General features: G+C 46.7%; 1 protein-coding gene across 4 annotated transcripts in view; it reads left to right on the forward strand.

Annotated features, from left to right (window-relative positions):
- The window catches only part of bmpr1ba (bone morphogenetic protein receptor type 1Ba), a 155,941-nt gene that overhangs the window by 46,340 nt on the left and 91,725 nt on the right, over window positions 1-17,876 (forward strand). Inside the window, exon 1 of one of the 4 annotated variants that reach the window (XM_036979378.2) lies at window positions 13,730-14,403. The exons of the other annotated variants lie outside the window; for them this stretch is intronic. The gene's annotated coding sequence lies outside the window, so the exon portion shown is untranslated. Of the gene's footprint in view, window positions 1-13,729; window positions 14,404-17,876 lie in introns of those variants that run through there. 4 annotated transcript variants of the gene reach the window in all.

The following is a 17,876-nucleotide window of genomic DNA, read 5'->3' on the forward strand; positions in this document are numbered from 1 at the left end:
ACACTAAGGGTTTTATAGTCACTGCCCCCCCTCCTCCTCTCACTAAGGGTTTTATAGTCACTGCCCCCCCCTCCTCAGCTAAGGGATTTATAGTCACTGCCCACCCCCTCCTCAGCTAAGGGTTTTATAGTCACTGCACCCCCTCCTCCTCCTCAGCTAAGGGTTTTATAGTCACTGCCCCCCCCCCCCTCCTCCTCTCACTAAGGGTTTTATAGTCACTGCCCCCCCTCCTCCTCCTCAGCTAAGGGTTTTATAGTCACTGCCCCCCCCCCCCCCTCCTCCTCTCACTAAGGGTTTTATAGTCACTGCCCCCCCCCCCCCCCCCCCTCAGCTAAGGGTTTTATAGTCACTGCCCCCCCCCCTCCTCCTCTCACTAAGGGTTTTATAGTCACTGCCCCCCCCCCTCCTCCTCTCACTAAGGGTTTTATAGTCACTGCCCCCCCTCCTCCTCTCACTAAGGGATTTATAGTCACTGCCCCCCCTCCTCCTCTCACTAAGGGATTTATAGTCACTGCCCCCCCCCCCTCCTCTCACTAAGGGTTTTATAGTCACTGCCCCCCCTCCTCCTCTCACTAAGGGTTTTATAGTCTCTGCCCCCCCCCCCTCCTCTCACTAAGGGTTTTATAGTCACTGCCCCCCCTCCTCCTCTCACTAAGGGTTTTATAGTCACTGCCCCCCCTCCTCCTCTCACTAAGGGTTTTACAGTCACTGCCCCCCCCCCCCCCCCTCCTCAACTAAGGGATTTATAGTCACTGCCCCCCCTCCTCAGCTAAGGGATTTATAGTCACTGCCCCCCCTCCTCACACTAAGGGATTTATAGTCACTGCCCCCCTCAAGCTAATGGTTTTATAGTCACTCCCCCCCCCCCCCCCCTCCTCACGCTAAGGGTTTTATAGTCAATGTGAAATGCTCCCAGCGCTGTTTTACAACCCCAAACTTATGAACCTAGTCCACACCGTTTCCTGTGTAAATGTATCCCAGCCCCCAGGTCGAGAGGGGGGGAGTTGATTCTGACACGCGGAACTATTTTTGTAAAAATAATAATAAAAATAAAATGTACAAATTAAACAATAACATTTAAAATATCAAACCTAATTTAGACAGTGAGTTAATGATGTAGGACACACGCAGCGTGTACATGCTACCTGTTACTGCAATAACCTGCTCTGCGAACGCACATGATAATAAATGTGGTATTTTGTAGTCTAAAGGCAATAAGCACGCATGTATTCTAAGGATGTCGTCTAGTGAAATTCTCTAACGTTCTTCAAGTGTCTTTAGTTTTTCACAAAGTAAAGTCCATGGGCTTGACCATGCTCTAAAAGAAGGACTTTGACAGATGTGCTGAAATGAACTGTAAACTGTCTGGGCTACTCTGACTGTCAGTGGGCCCTGTCTCCTGTAGCTCAGTGTGTGGGATTTTACTGAGCTGTCACATTTAATTAGCATTCCACAAGCATAAAGCAAAACAACGGGATCTGCCACTAACACAATACTCATGTTGTTTTCACACCAGGTCTAGTGAGATCGTTGTGTTGTTGTTTCAATACCCCACAGAATCTGATAACCTTCGTAGGCCAGTGAAGAGAATGGCTTTGTTTTCAGTCCGACTATTATTGTAAACAAATGCCAGATCTCACAACGCCTGGATAGGGGTTCACCATATCAGCTCACCACATCATATAATCAGTCTGATGCCCGACTGCAAACATTGTATTGGTTAATGCAATGCATTGTCTGCAATGTAGTCATCCTGGAACGTGCTCTTCGGCCATTAGTCAGGGGGTTGTCAGGTCCCCAGTTGTTTTAAATAAGCTATGTTGACCAATGACTGGTGTTCAGAAGTGTGTCAAGCTATATTTAGATTTTGGAACTGCCGATGGAAAAATGTGTGATACGCTCTATGGATTCCTTTTGATACTAAGGAGTGCGAGTGTCCACTTTCTTCAGAATCTATAATGGGTTAAAGCACATGCTGCAGGATTATGGAATCAGCCAAAACAAATGACTGAACACCTCCCACACATTTACCCACACGCATGGGCAATCACACACTTGGTGTATGTGTGTGTGTGTTTTAAAAGAGATTCTTCTCAACAGTAGAGCTATACTACATCCTGTAATAGCGGTCTCTGTCAGGATGTCTCCATGCATTCAGTCAGGCAGGTATAGCAAGGCTTGTTGGATCTACCCGTGTGTGTAAGACGATAAGCATAAACATACACGCAGATATTGGATCATAAGAAGGTGAATCATGAAATGTAGAAAAGAAAGGTTTCCTTCCTCAGATAGCGGGGGCTTCTTTCTGGACATCAGATACGGTCTTTACATTTTAACGAACACAATAAAGTCCCTTCAGCCAGCTCCTCCGGTTCTAGCTAATCAACAGTGTACAGAAGCGTGACTGTTCCAGGGGACGGAGAGGTGGAGGAAGGAATGGGGGGCATGGGGTCTTTCATGGCTGAAAGTAAGGCTGCGTCCTGAATGGCAGGGTGTGTGAGGGACTGGGAACGGAAAAGGGGGATGGGGGGGGGCCGTGGGGTCTTTCATGGCTGAAAGTAAGGCTGTGTCCTGAATGGCACCGTGTTCCCTGTAGTGCACACCTTTTGACCAGAGCTGTATGGGTCCTGGAGAAGAGGTGTGAACTATGTAGGTTGCCATCCGGGATGCACCCTAATAGGTGTGGTGTTGAAGCCACTCCAGGCCATGTTTTAATCACTATCAGATGTCCGAGAGAGGCCTGCCTTGCAGTCTGGAGCGATTTACGAGGGGCTGCCTGGCTGGATGAAGGAAAAAAAGGTGTCTTTGTTGTCTACGAGAGAAATTAGTTGTTGACTAAGTTGTTGTGGTTGGAATGTTACGCTAACGGTGTTTGTGTCAGTTGATAAAACTTGTTCTTGATGTTCGTTGAAATTGTTGATTGGAAAGGGAAAAAGGAGTGATCTAATTGACTGTCCCTGACACGAAACAATAAGCATTTAAGTTTCCTAAGTTTGGCTTGGCCCAGACCAAGCTCTGTGGGAGGATGCAGGCTCAACAAGTTGGGTGAAGGCTGTCATAAAATAAGCATGGTAAAATCCTAACGTCTTTACAAGCACTGTAAAAAAAATAGCTAGTATGTGTAGCCCCCACACATTCGGGCTGGGGTGTGAAGGAGAACGTGTCAGATTCCTCCTGAATCTAAAGCAGAAAGATCTCAAGCATAACCACCGCCGGGCAAAAATACATTGAGACGACTGACATTAAACATCAATGTTAGGTTGAACAGCAGGATTTTCAATATTTAAAATATAATTCACTTTTGTAGAAAACTCAACTAAATTTCAAACCGACCATTTTATTTCTGTGTAAATTAAATCCCTGGAGAGTTAGACCCCATGTAATCATGACTATCTATCTATTTGACTTGCTTTGGCAATGTAAACATATGTTTCCCATGCCAATAAAACGCCTTGAATTGTTAGTTCAGCTTCTGTTCATACCCGTCAAATGTTACGTGATTTCGCGGCTACCCCTTTGTGTCGCCTCAATGGTAACTAAGCGGCTTCAGCCTGTTGCCAGGAGACCTAGTCCTGTCTGTGTGTAGCCTACCACCCAGGCCTGGTGAATGGAGGCTCCAGGGGTGGGCTCCAGGGCCACTGTCTAATCCCTGGAAGGTGAGGCCCTGGCTGACTGTGTCAACAGGGCTGATGAGAATGAGAACCAGAGAGTCCCAATGTGGGTGGGGGGGAAACGATGTCAGGCTCTAGGAATAACATTCCATCAGGGGGTGGCTGCACACCTTTTCAGAAGAGCTGCCCGTTGGCTTGGTCAGGGTGGTGGAGAGCAATCAAGACCCCTCAACCGGCCAGCTTACTGTATACTTACCAGGCAGCCATTCACTGGCTCTAGATCAGCTGAGTTCCAACACTCGCTCACCTCCTCAAAACAGCTCTGACTGGCTAGTGACCAGCAGGGCCCGTGTTCCTAAAGCGCCTGAGTGTAGGAGTGCTGATCTAGGATCAGTTATGCCTTTTTTAGATCATAATGAATAAGATTTATATGGACAGGGAGTGGACCTGATCCTATATCAGCACTCCTACTCTGAGACACTTTTATGAATATGGGTCCTGTTCCACTCCACCTTTCTGTCTCCTCTCTTTCACTGATAGGGTTGCCAGTGTCTTCTCCTCCTTCCTTCATCCTGTCGTCAAGACGGATGAGAGGATATGAGAGAACCGTGCAACCTCGTCTGTTTATTTTTACCTGCTGCTCTCACCCCTCACGCTGCTCAGACGCTGACCCTTGACCCGGGTGGCGATCACAGAGGATTTGGATGAGTCTTTGAACCTGTGTGTGCTCAGGAGCTGTCCTGCTGGAATTGATGGATGTTGTAGGGCTCTCCCAAAGGGGTTTAGTTGATGCACGCAGTGTTGTTCAAGCGGTGATTCAGTCTGCCGTTTCTCCATGTGCCCCGCAAATCAGAACAGGTCTGAACATGTAAATGCAGCAACCGTGGCTTCAAATACTATTGACATCCTTTGTTATTTTAGCTTTTGCTTTACCCTGCCATAAGTGCCAGATGGGCAGGGTTTGCACAATATTGTATTGCTTACATTGCCCCAGACAAAGCCAATTGAGCCCAGATAAAGTATTTTCAATGATTTAAAATGTGATTGATATGAATACCCATCAAGACAGTGTCCTACACATCACCGATAGGGGTTAAGGAGGGATAGTTTGAAATGGTGTAGGAAGCTTCTGTGTTTCGTTCTAGACACCTGGTAAAGTACACCAGTAAACTGTGCATTCGGTACCTCGCACCTGGGAAAATGTTTGCTGTGGAAACATTACATCAGCAACACTTTTGGTATCCCGTCAATCAAACCTAGATGGACGGATAGACATGCAGGCAGACTAGTGTTGTCTTTGGACAGGCAGCTTACAGTGGAGTCCTCTGTGTATCACTGTGGTGGGATTAATGAGTACTTCCACCAGGGGTTCAGGTGAGGACACGACATAGGTCCAGGACTGTGACTGTGGAGATGGGCCCCCAAGCTACAGCTGTCCACAGGCTGTGACCGAGTGAGGGTGACTGTGGAGATGGGCCCCCAAGCTACAGCTGTCCACAGGCTGTGACCGAGTGAGGGTGACTGTGGAGATGGGCCCCCAAGCTACAGCTGTCCACAGGCTGTGACCGAGTGAGGGTGACTGTGTCCAACTGTACTGCCGTGTGGATCTCCAGTAATTCTCCATGTAGCTGTATCATGTTCAATATGGTGTACGGTGAGGTTGCCTCAAGACACTGATCTGAGATCAGTTTTGCATTTCCCCCCACTAATGGTTAAGGTTAGGATAGGGGGAGGAAAAGATTAACCTAGATCTGTACCCAGGGTAAACTTCACCATGGTGCATTTTTTAAATTCAACTTAAGTCAGGTAAGAACAAATTCTTATTTTACAATGACGGACAAACCCTCCCCTAACCCGGACGACGCTGGGCCAATTGTGCGCCGCCCTATGAGACGGCCAGTTGTGATTTAGCCCAGGGTCGAACCAAGGTCTGTAGTGATGCCTCTAGCACTGAGATGCAGTGCCTTAAACCGCTGCGCCAATCGGGATCAGAGATGCCCTCAGAACAATGCTAGCCATGAACTCAATGTCCCACCACGGGGTCAGACCACGGCCTTTTCAGTATGGGGGAACGTTGGAGAATTGAGATGAGTTCGGGAGACTGATCTTTACTCTGTTATACTGCTGCTGCTGATGATAGCAGCTTTGTACTCATAAAAAGACCCTGGAATGTTTTTGATTAAAAAGATGCACAGCCACGATAGTGTGTTCCACTTCAAATAATGCTTTGAACCTTGTGTGTGTGTGTGAGAGTGTGTGTGAGTGATAGAGTCCTACGTGTGTCTGACATGCAGATGAAACGAAGCCTGCTGTCTGATAGGACTACTGAAGATATTGCATGCCTCCTCCTTATTGATAATTAAAGTGCCAGTGAGTCTGGCAGCCTGCTCTCTGCTCTACTGCCCTCCCTCCCTTACTCCATTGACCATGTTCATCCAGGCTTGAGCATCACTGACCACCTGCTGGGACACCCTCTCACAGGTATCCATTTGAAACAGGACATGGAAGAGGTGAGCTCCAGTACGGCATCCATATTCCCCATTTGAATAACTCTGACTTTGCTGATGGCTACTTTATTGAGGAAAAGTTACGTTTCCTATGACTGTGACGTGCTGTTGTCCCACCTAGCTATCTGAATTCACTAAATGCAAGTTGCTCTGGATGCAGTAAGAGCGTCTGCTGAATGACTAAAATATCAATGTAAAAAAATGTGAAGTCATCCTTCGTCGGACAAAATGGCGTTCTATTATGGATGCCATATGACCAAGAATCCCTCATAGATATAAAGTACTCCGGCCGTCCTCCGCTGTGGATCCCATCGCGGTGCAACTTAGGGCTGGGAATTTCCAGGGACCTCACGATACGATATTATCACGATATGTTATTGTCACAATACTATCATAGTATGATAATATCATGATACGTAGGTGCCAATAGGATTTGTTTTGAGATTGGACACTGCGATCATTTCAAAATATATATATATATATTTTTGTGATTTGATGTTCCAACCGTATTGCTCACCATTTCTGCTGCAGAGAGATGAGAGAGGTTGAGAAGATTTAGTTTTAATCAGTCATGGAAATAAGTTCTGAAAATATTGTGGCCCACTATTTAAAAAGATGAAGAACAAGCTATAGGATAGACAATCCTTGAGTTTTGGTGCAGATACAGCCGACTAGCTACTCCACTCTGACTTCTAGCCGGGGCCTCTCAGACAGACTCAGCAGTCTGGTGATTGAATCAGGAAGCCGTCGTTCTTTTAATGCCTCAGTGTAATCCAAGCCAGCTGCATCACTGTAAATACACTGAACAAAAATATAAACACAACATGCAACAATTTCATTGATTTTACTGAGTTACAGTTCATATGAGGAAATCAGTCAATTGAAATAAATAAATGAGGCCCTAATCTATGGATTTCACATGACTGGGAATACAGATATGCATCTGATCACAGATTATTTTTTTTTAAGTAAAAATAAAAGTAGGGGGGTGGATCAGAAAAGCAGTCAGTATCTGGTTTTACCACCATTTGCCTCATGCAGCGCGACACATCTCCTTCACATAGAGTCGATCAGGCTGTTGATTGTGGCCTGTAGAATGCTGTCCCCACTCCTCTTCAATGGTTGCTGGATATTGGCGGGAACTGGAACACGCTGTCGTACAAATTGACCCAGAGCACCCGAGACCTGCTCAGTGGGTGACAAGACTGAGTATGCAGGCCACGGAAGAACTGGGACATTTTCAGCTTCCAGGAATTGTGTACTGATCCTTGCGACATGGGGTCGTGCATTATCTTGCTGAAACATGAGGATGGCGGTGGATGAATGGCCTGACAATGGGCCTCAGGATCTCGTCACGGTATCTCTGTGCATTCAAATTTCCATTGATAAAAATGCAATTATGTTCGTTCCATAGCTTATGCCTGCTCATAACATAACCCCAGCAAACTGCTCGCCCACATGACGACATACTGCCTGTTACAGTTGAAACTAGGATTCATTTGTGAAGACCACACATCTCCAGCGTGGCATTTTCACACTGAAGTCGGTTAAGACGCCGAACTGCAGTCAGGTCAAGACCCTGATGGGGACGACGAGCACACAGATGAGCTTCCATGAGATGGTTTCTGACAGTTTTTGCAGAAATCCTTCAGTTGTACAAACCCACAGTTTCATCAGCTGTCCGGGTGGCTGATCTCAGATGATCCTGTTGGTGAAGAACCTGGATGTGGAGGTCCTGGGCTGGCGTGGTTACACGTGGTCTGCGATTGTGAGGCCGGTTGGACGTACTGCCAAATTCTCTAAAATGACATTGGTAACATGGTAACATTTACATTATCTGGCAACAGCTCTGGTGGACATTCCTGCAGTCAACAAGCCAATTGCATGCTCCCTTAACTCTAAATCCATGTCCTTGTGCTGTGTGACAAACCTGCCTGTCGCCTTTTATTGTCTCATGGTGCACCTGTGTAATGATCCCAATGATTCCCAGCACAAGGTGCACCTGTGTAATGATCATGCTGTTTATAATCAGCTTCTTGATATGACACACCTATCAGGTGGATTGATTATCTTGGCAAAAGACACATGCTCCCTAACAGGAATGTAAACAAAGTTGTGCACATGATGTGAGATGTTGAACATTTCTGGGATCTTTTATTTCAGCTCATGAAACATGGGAACAAAACTTTACATTTTATTTTATTTTATTTTTATTTGACCGTTATTTTACCAGGTAAGTTGACTGAGAAAACATTCTCATTTACAGCAATGACCTGGGGAATAGTTACAGGGGAGAGGAGGGGGATGAATGAGCCAATTGTTTGTTACATGTTGCGTTTATATTTTTGTTCAGTGTATAATGCACGTATTCTACCTGAATAATACCATATATTGTGTAAAAAACAAAATTGTTTTAAAGAACCCAGAAATTGCGTAAATCATGGCCATGATTAGTTTAAAATGGCTTAGATTGATATTAAGATTACATGAATGGCTGTTAGGAACATGCTCCCAGTTTGCTACATTTGAATTAGGCTTCTGCACTAAGCACAGGGCCAACCACAGACCCAACTCAAGCACATTACAGTCCAGCTGTAAACAGACATACCTCGGAGCGAGTGGGATGGCTAAATTGAAAAGACGAGTAGGCCTAGTGCATTCCCCACAGCAGCCCTCCCTTCGTATGCATCAACTTCCTGTTTAGGATATTAGGTAGAAAACAAGCATGCACACACACACTGTGTTTATACCCAATGACTGTGTACACTACTACTAGCACCTCTACCTCTGCTACCTCTACCTCTACTACTGCAACCTCTACTACTGCTACTACTACTACCACCTCTACCTCTGCTACTTCTACCTCTGCTCTCTCTACTACTGCAACCTCTACTACTGCTACTACTACTACCATCTCTACCTCTGCCACTACTACTTCTGCTACCTCTACTACTGCTACCTCTACTACTGCTACCTCTACTACTGCTACCTCTACTACTGCTACCTCTACTACTGCTACTACTACTACCACCTCTACCTCTGCCACTACTTCTGCTACCTCTACTACTACTACTACTACTACTGCTACTACTACCACCTCTACCTCTGCCACTACTACTGCTACCTCTACTACTACTACTACTACTACTGCTACTACTACCACCTCTACCTCTGCCACTACTTCTGCTACCTTTACTACTACTACTACTACTGCTACTACTACTACTACTACTACTACTGCTACTACTACCACCTCTACCTCTGCCACTACTACTGTTACCTCTACTACTGCAACCTCTACTACTGCTACTACTACTACCACCTCTACCTCTGCCACTACTACTACTGCTACCTCTACTACTGCTACCTCTACTACTGCTACCTCTACTACTGCTACTACTACCACCTCTACCTCTGCCACTACTACTGCTACCTCTACTACTGCTACCTCTACTACTACTACTACTACCACCTCTACCTCTGCCACTACTTCTGCTACCTCTACTACTGCTACCTCTACTACTACTACTACTACTACTACTACTACTACTACTACCACCTCTACCTCTGCCACTACTTCTGCTACCTCTACTACTACTACTACTACTACTACTACTGCTACTACTACCACCTCTACCTCTGCCACTACTACTTCTGCTACCTCTACTACTACTACTACTACTACTACTACTACTACTACTACCACCTCTACCTCTGCCACTACTTCTGCTACCTCTACTACTGCTACCTCTACTACTACTACTACTACTACTACTACTACTACTACTACCACCTCTACCTCTGCCACTACTTCTGCTACCTCTACTACTACTACTACTACTACTGCTACTACTACCACCTCTACCTCTGCCACTACTAGTTCTGCTACCTCTACTACTGCTACCTCTACTACTGCTACTACTACCACCTCTACCTCTGCCACTACTACTTCTGCTACCTCTACTACTGCTACCTCTACTACTGCTACTACTACCACCTCTACCTCTGCCACTACTACTGCTACCTTTACTACTACTACTACTACTACTACTGCTACCTCTACTACTACTACTACTACTACTACTACTACTACTACCACCTCTACCTCTGCCACTACTTCTGCTACCTCTACTACTGCTACCTCTACTTCTACTGCTACCTCTACTACTGCTACCTCTACTACTACTACTACTGCTACCTCTACTACTACTACTGCTACCTCTACTACTACTACTGCTACCTCTACTACTACTACTACTGCTACCTCTACTACTACTACTGCTACCTCTACTACTACTACCGCTACCTCTACTACTGCTACCTCTACCTCTACTGCTACCTCTACTGCTACCTCTACTACTGCTACCTCTACTACTGCTACCTCTACTACTACTACTACTACTACTAATACCGTATGTTTTCTTCCCATCATGCCAAGCAATCATGGATTATACTAAGATGTTGCTGAACATCATCTACTGAACCAGAGATCAGTACAGTATACTCAGGGCACAGAGTATGGTGAAGTTGCCCCTAAATGCTGATCTTGGGTCAGTTTAGCATTTTCTCTACTGATGGTTTAGGTTAGAATTGGGGGATGGGGAAGCTGACCCTAGATCTGTACCTAGGGGAAACTTCACCCCGGAGCCAGTTTGATCCTTTTGGTTGTTCCCACTGCTGGTGTTTCAACCCCATTCTAGGTGGTCTGCCACACGGCCTTGAGACTCACTGTGTTTGTGAGCGCCTGTCTGCCAGAGCGTCTCCCCGGCTCTCCCCGGCTCTCCACGGACCCAACTAATCATCAAGCCTAAGATGTTTTTGAATTAGGTGACTGTGAGTGCAAAAACCCCTTTGTGTCTCCAGGACCAGAATTGGTAAACGCTGGTTGAGGCAATCCTCTCTGTGGATGAGAACCTTTTTCACATGTTGACCTGTGAAACTAACTTGGTACCATTTCAGAATATAGTCGGTATCAACAACCAGTGAGTCTTTTTTTTAAATGTATGTAAAGGAAAATAAATGAAGGCATACAATCCCCTGACAGTGTTTGTGAAGATCTAATTAGGTGTATATACAATTATTGTAGTCGCTCATTACGTTTTATACAAAGCAGACTTGTATCTGACCTGGAAACGGCATGTGTTTTTGCCAAAGGCAGCTGAAACCAAACTTTCTCTCCAAATGACACCCTATTCCCTTCTAGTGCACTACTCTGGTGCACTGCCATAGTGCACTACTTTTGACCAGGGCACTATCTAGGGAAATAGGGTACCATTTTGAGGGGATATCCCACATTTCACAAACGTGCCTTCACATCTACTGTAGTTCCTCCAACAACAAGGCTGCATTCAACACTGTGTGGAACGTTGCAGATAGAAATGTGGTGAAGATAGCTGACGCCATTCCTTTCTTCTACAAGTCAGACACGTGTTTTGTAGATGGACACAGTGTCTATCTGAACATTCCACAATGAACATGCATGAATAAGGATTCAACTGAACGCCTGCTAAATGGATTTCCCAAAGACACCAGTGACGTGTGTGTGTGTGTGTGTGTGTGAGAGGGAGGTAGAGACATTCCCGTGATGTTTTCAACATGCCTACTTCATTCAGGTAAATTATATCCCACTCGCATCTGAAAACAACACATGGAGGGATCACAAAACCTGGTGTGTGGATGTGTGTGAAAGAACAGTTTAAAGTGCTGGGTAGTGTCATGCGGTGTATGTATTGTCCTGGTCCCGTATTTATAAATTGTCTGATCTAGGATCAGGTCCCCTCTTTATTCATTATGATCTAAAAGGCTGAAACGCTTTGAGTTCAGGACCTGGTGCTGTTGAAGGCTGAAACACTTTGAGTTCAGGACCTGGTGCTGTTGAAGGCTGAAACGCTTTGAGTTCAGGACCTGGTGCTGTTGAAGGCTGAAACAAACGCTTTGAGTTCAGGACCTGGTGCTGTTGAAGGCTGAAACGCTTTGAGTTCAGGACCTGGTGCTGTTGAAGGCTGAAACGCTTTGAGTTCAGGACCTGGTGCTGTTGAAGGCTGAAACGCTTTGAGTTCAGGACCTGGTGCTGTTGAAGGCTGAAACGCTTTGAGTTCAGGACCTGGTGCTGTTGAAGGCTGAAACGCTTTGAGTTCAGGACCTGGTGCTGTTGAAGGCTGAAACGCTTTGAGTTCAGGACCTGGTGCTGTTGAAGGCTGAAACAAACGCTTTGAGTTCAGGACCTGGTGCTGTTGAAGGCTAAATGGCTGTGGTCTTTCTGTAGAGCACATGGAGGTTACCAGCCTTCCATCTGTGTAAGGGGTGCAGTCCATTCTGCATTATAGCTTTTGTTTTCTTCTCTACCCTGTAGTTCACCGTGTGTGTGTGTGTGTGTGTGTGTGTGTGTGTGTGTGTGTGTGTGTGTGTGTAAACAGTTGATTCCCCCAGAGCCCCTGACCCAACAAATCACAGCGCACACAGTGACTCTGTTACCGATACGTTCCGTTTTTCGACAGTAAATCAGAGGTTGTTTTATTAGTCTCTAGCGCTGGTGGTGTGGATTGTGCTTCCCGTCAGTGTCTCTCTTGTAAATCATTCAGGGGGTGACGGCTCTGAGAAAGTCAGTGAAAGAAGGGATTTACCCGTAATCCTACATTGATCCTTACAGAAACAAGCCTGTCTGGCACGTTGCCTCACGCCAGCCCACAGCCCGCACAAACACCTGAGGTAGCGGTGAAACCCAACACCTTCAGTGACATTTCTGCTTCCTGCATAAAAGGAGGACTTCACCTGCCGTTGGGAGGGGAACGCTGCAGTGAAAAGAGGTGTCGCCACTCTCCTGTGGCACCAACAAATTGTCAACGTTAAAGTGTTGTACTGTCTCGGACCATACTGTCTCTCTGGTAGAGGATATGCTTTAGGTATTGCGTCGACATGATGGACAGTGACGTATCCTATTTGGGTCTATATTGTCACTACAACCTGGTCTGTGTCAACTGTAAACAGTGAAGGGCAAGGCCTAAATGTGGGAATATTTTTCCCTTTAGTAACACCAGTCATCATGAATCGGGTCCTTTGTTCTAACTATAGCCCACAGGGCTTGGAGTGTTTTATGTGGTTGCCAAACGAGGCAGCAATAAAAGGAAATGTGTGAATTTAATCCAGTGTGAGTTGCCAGGTTGGATGATATTTTCTTATATAAAAAAATATATATATATATATAATCACTCCCCCAATTACCGGTGGAAAAGAAAGTGTGAGTGTGTGGGGACCATGTGTGTCTGCGTGTGCATGGTGTATGTGTGAGTAGGCCTTTATGTGGCTCCTTATCCTAGACCCCTCTTTCCAAACATTTCACATGCAACAATGCAACAACCCCGGAATGAAAAATGATCAGTAGAAAGGTTAACGATGATTGTGTAGTACAACACTTAATCAAATTAACTTATTCTATATTTTACTGTAGATGGCGACTGCAAAGTCCGCATTAGTTTCAAAGGATCTATTAGGTCACAGCCTTCTCACTTCCCTCAGACCAACCAAGGAAAAACAAAGGCTTTTCCGGGTGGCCGAGGGAGGGAGGGAGGGAGGGAGGGAGTCAGCAGCCTTCAGTGCATTCCAGCTTTGTTCCATGATATCACAGTTACGCTCAGCAGCTGTGTGTGTGGAACTTGTCTCTCCTCTCGCTCTCTCTCTCTCTTTCCCTTGCTCTCTCGCGCTCGCGCTCTCCCTCTCTTTCCTTTGCTCTCTCGCGCTCTCCCTCTCTTTCCTTGCTCTCTCGCGCTCTCCCTCTCTTTCAGTTGCTCTCTCGTGCTCTCCCTCTCTTTCCCTTGCTCTCTCGTGCTCTCCCTCTCTTTCCCTTGCTCTCTCGTGCTCTCCCTCTCTTTCCCTTGCTCTCTCGTGCTCTCCCTCTCTTTCCCTTGCTCTCTCGTGCTCTCCCTCTCTTTCCCTTGCTCTCTCGTGCTCTCCCTCTCTTTCCCTTGCTCTCTCGTGCTCTCCCTCTCTTTCCCTTGCTCTCTCGTGCTCTCCCTCTCTTTCCCTTGCTCTCTCGTGCTCTCCCTCCCTTTCCCTTGCTCTCTCGTGCTCTTCCTCTCTTTCCCTTGCTCTCTCGCGCTCTCCCTCTCTTTCCCTTGCTCTCTCGTGCTCTCCCTCTCTCTTTCTCTCTCTTCTCTGGTTACACAACATGACAGCGACTCCATTCAACTCGAGCGACTCCCCCATGTGTGCCTTGGACAGGGGGACGGGAAGGGGAGACTGGGGGTGTCAGTTTGAGGACTGCTGACTTCACTACACTACAGCCGAAGGTGAGAGGGGGTGGGGACAGGAGGTGGAGGGGTGGGGACAGGAGGTGGAGCGGTGGGGACAGGAGGTGGAGATGAGCTGTGGACAGCCTAAGAGAGACATGTCGCTATTAGGCTCTAAGAGACAGTCTACTGGGCAGACAGAAGGTCTGGAGCCTGCATGGCATGCCCAGGTCCCAGCCCTCACCCCCACCCTCTGTGACTCATGCAGCCCAAACGTGGTCTGCTAGGGTGGGGTTGGTGTGCGACGAGCATCCCTCTTTAACCTTGGAGGACCAGCTGCAGACAGGACTCTGGATCAACCCATTTGTCATGCTGTTGTCAAGGTGATAAATACACCATACTCCTCATCTATAGACGTATGGAGGATGGTAGAGCTGATGCTTTTGAAATCCATATTAAATCAAGGGCACATTAGCCATAGAAATGACATAGTTGAGAAGAAGCATGTTCATGAAGTGCAAGAATTGCCGTGGCAATTACATTGATATTGTGAGGACTAAGGGGATGTGCCTTATTGTTGTGCTTTGTGGCCCCAAGGGGTCACTATACTTCCAGTGGTCTGACAATGGCTACCACTGTCCACACCGTTATAATCCTAGATGGATTGAAGTTGCCCCAAGTGCTGATTTTGGGTCAGTTTTGCATTTTCCCCACTAATGGTTAAGGTTAAGATTGGGGGTGGGGAAGCTGATCCTAGATCTGTAGCTAGGGACAAATTAACCCTGGAGCCACAATCTACAATGAACAGAAATATAAACGCAACGTGCAACAATTTTATAGATTTTCTTGAGTTACAGTTCATGTAAGGAAATCAGCCAATTGAAATAAATTCATTAGGCCCTAATCTATGGATTTCACATGACTGGGAATACAGATATGCATCTGATCACAGATGCATTTAAAAAGTAGGGGCGTGGATCAGAATACCAGTCAGTATCTGGTGTGCCAACCGTTTGTCTAATGCAGCGCGACACATCTCCTTCCTGTTCATTGTGCGAAGTTGCTGGATATTGGCGGGAACTGGAACACGCTGTCGTACACATTGATCCGCAGCATCCCAAACATGCTCAATGGGTGACATGTCTGGTGAATATGCAGGTCATGGAAGAACTGAGACATTTTCAGCCGTCAAGAATTGTGTACAGATCCTTGCGACATGAGGGAGTACATTTATCATGTTGAAACATGAGGTGATGGATGAATGGCAATGGGCCTCAGGATCTCGTCACGACATCTCTGTGCATTCAAATTGCCATGTCCGTAGTTTATGCCTGCCCATACCATAACCCCACCACCACCATGAGGCAACGTTGACATCAGTAAACCGCTCGCCCACACGACACCATACACGCTGTCTGCCATCTGCCTGATACAGTTGAGTCATCCGGGAAAAGCACACTTCTCCAGCGTGCCTGTGGCACTCAAAAGTTAGTATTTGCCCACCAAAGTCGGTTACGACGGCGAACTGCGGTCAGGTCAAGAACCTGGTGAGGATGACGAGCATGCAGATAAGCTTCCCTGAGATGGTTTCTGACAGTTTGTAGAAATTCTTCAGTTGTGCAAATCCACAGTTTCTTCAGCTGTCTGGGTGGCTGGTCTCAGATGATCCAGCAGTTGAAGAAGCCGGATGTGGAGGTCCTGAGGCCGGTTGGACCTACTGCCAAATTTTCTAAAATTATTTAAGAGGTGGCTTATGGTAGAGAAAATAACATTTAATTATCTGCCAACAGCTCTGGTGGACATTGCTGCAGTCATCATGCCAATTCAATGCTCCCTCAATTTGACACTTGTGGCATTGTGTTGTGTGATGGAACTGCACATTTTATTGTGGCCGTTTATTGTTCCCAGCACAAGGTGCACCTGTGTAATGATCATGCTGTTTAACCAGCTTCTTGATATGCCACACCTGTCAGATGGATGGATTATCTTGGCAAAGGAGAAATGCTCACTAACAGGGATGTAAACAAATTTGTGCACAACATTTGATAGAAATAAGCTTTTTGTGCGTATGGAAAATTTCTGGGATCTTTACATGTTGTTTATATTTTTGCCCACTACAAAGGGAAGCACAGCCGAGAGCTGCCCAGTGACACGAGCCTACCAGACGAGCTAAACTACTTCTATGCTCACTTCGAGGCAAATAACACTGAAACATGCATGAGAGCACCAGCTGTTCTGGAAGTCTGTATAATCAATCTCTCCGCAGCCGATGTAAGACCTTTAAACTCGTCAACATTCACAAGGCTGCAGAGCCAGACGGATTACCAGGACGTGTACTGCGAGCATATGCTGACCAACTGGCAAGTATCTAAACTGACATTTTCAACCTCTCCCTGTCCGAGTCTGTAATACCAACATGTTTTAAGCAGACCACCATAGTGCCTGTGCCCAAGAACACTAAGGTAACCTGCCTAAATAACTACCGCCCCGTAGCACTCACGTCTGTATTCATGAAGTGCTTCGAAAGGCTGGCCCATGGCTCACATCAACACCATTATCCCAGAAATCCTAGACCCACTCCAATTTGCATACTGCCCCAACAGATCCACAGATGATGCAATCTCTATTCCACTCCACACTGCCCTTTCCCATCTGGACTAAAGCAACACCTATGCGAGAATGCTATTAATTGACTACAGCTCAGCGTTCAACACCAGAGTGCCCTTCAAGCTCATCAATAAGCTAAGGACCCTTGGACTAAACACCTCCCTCTGCAACTAGATCCTGGACTTGCTGACGGGCCACCCCCAGGTGGTAAGGGTATGTAACAACACATCCGCCACGCTGATACTCAACACAGGGGCCCCTCGGGTGCATGCTCAGCCCCCTCCTGTACTCCCTGTTCACTCATGACTGCACGGCCAGGCAGGACTCCAACACCATCATTAAGTTTGCCAATTACACAACAGTGGTAGGCCTGATCACCGACAACGACGAGACAGCCTATAGGGAGGAGGTCAGAGACCTGGCCGTGTGGTGCCAGGACAACAACCTCTCCCTCAACACAAAAGAGATGATTGTGGACTCCAGGAAAAAGAGGACCGAGCACGCCTCCATTCTCATCAATGGGACTGCAGTTGAGCAGGTTGAGAGTTTCAAGTTCCTTGGTGTCCACATCACCAACAAACTAACATGGTCCAAGCACACCAAGACCGTTGTGAAGAGGGCACGACAAAACCCATTCAGGAGACTGAAAAGATTTGGCATGGGTCCTCAGATCCTCAAAAGATTCTACAGCTGCACCATCGAGAGTTGCATCACTGCCTGGTATGGCAACTGCTCGGCCTCTGACTGCAAGGCAGTACAGAGGGTAGGGCATACGTACACCGTATATCACCGGGGCCAAGCTTCCTACCATCCAGGACCTCTATACCAGGTAGTGTCAGAGGAAGGCCCTAAAATTTGTCGTACTCCAGCCACCCTAGCCATAGACTGTTTTCTCTGATACTGCACAGAAAGTGGTACAAGAGCGC

The sequence above is a fragment of the Oncorhynchus mykiss genome, chromosome 6 (genome assembly GCF_057628025.1).
Source record: "Oncorhynchus mykiss isolate SJ-2025 chromosome 6, ASM5762802v1, whole genome shotgun sequence".
In the NCBI taxonomy this organism is placed as follows: domain Eukaryota; kingdom Metazoa; phylum Chordata; class Actinopteri; order Salmoniformes; family Salmonidae; genus Oncorhynchus; species Oncorhynchus mykiss.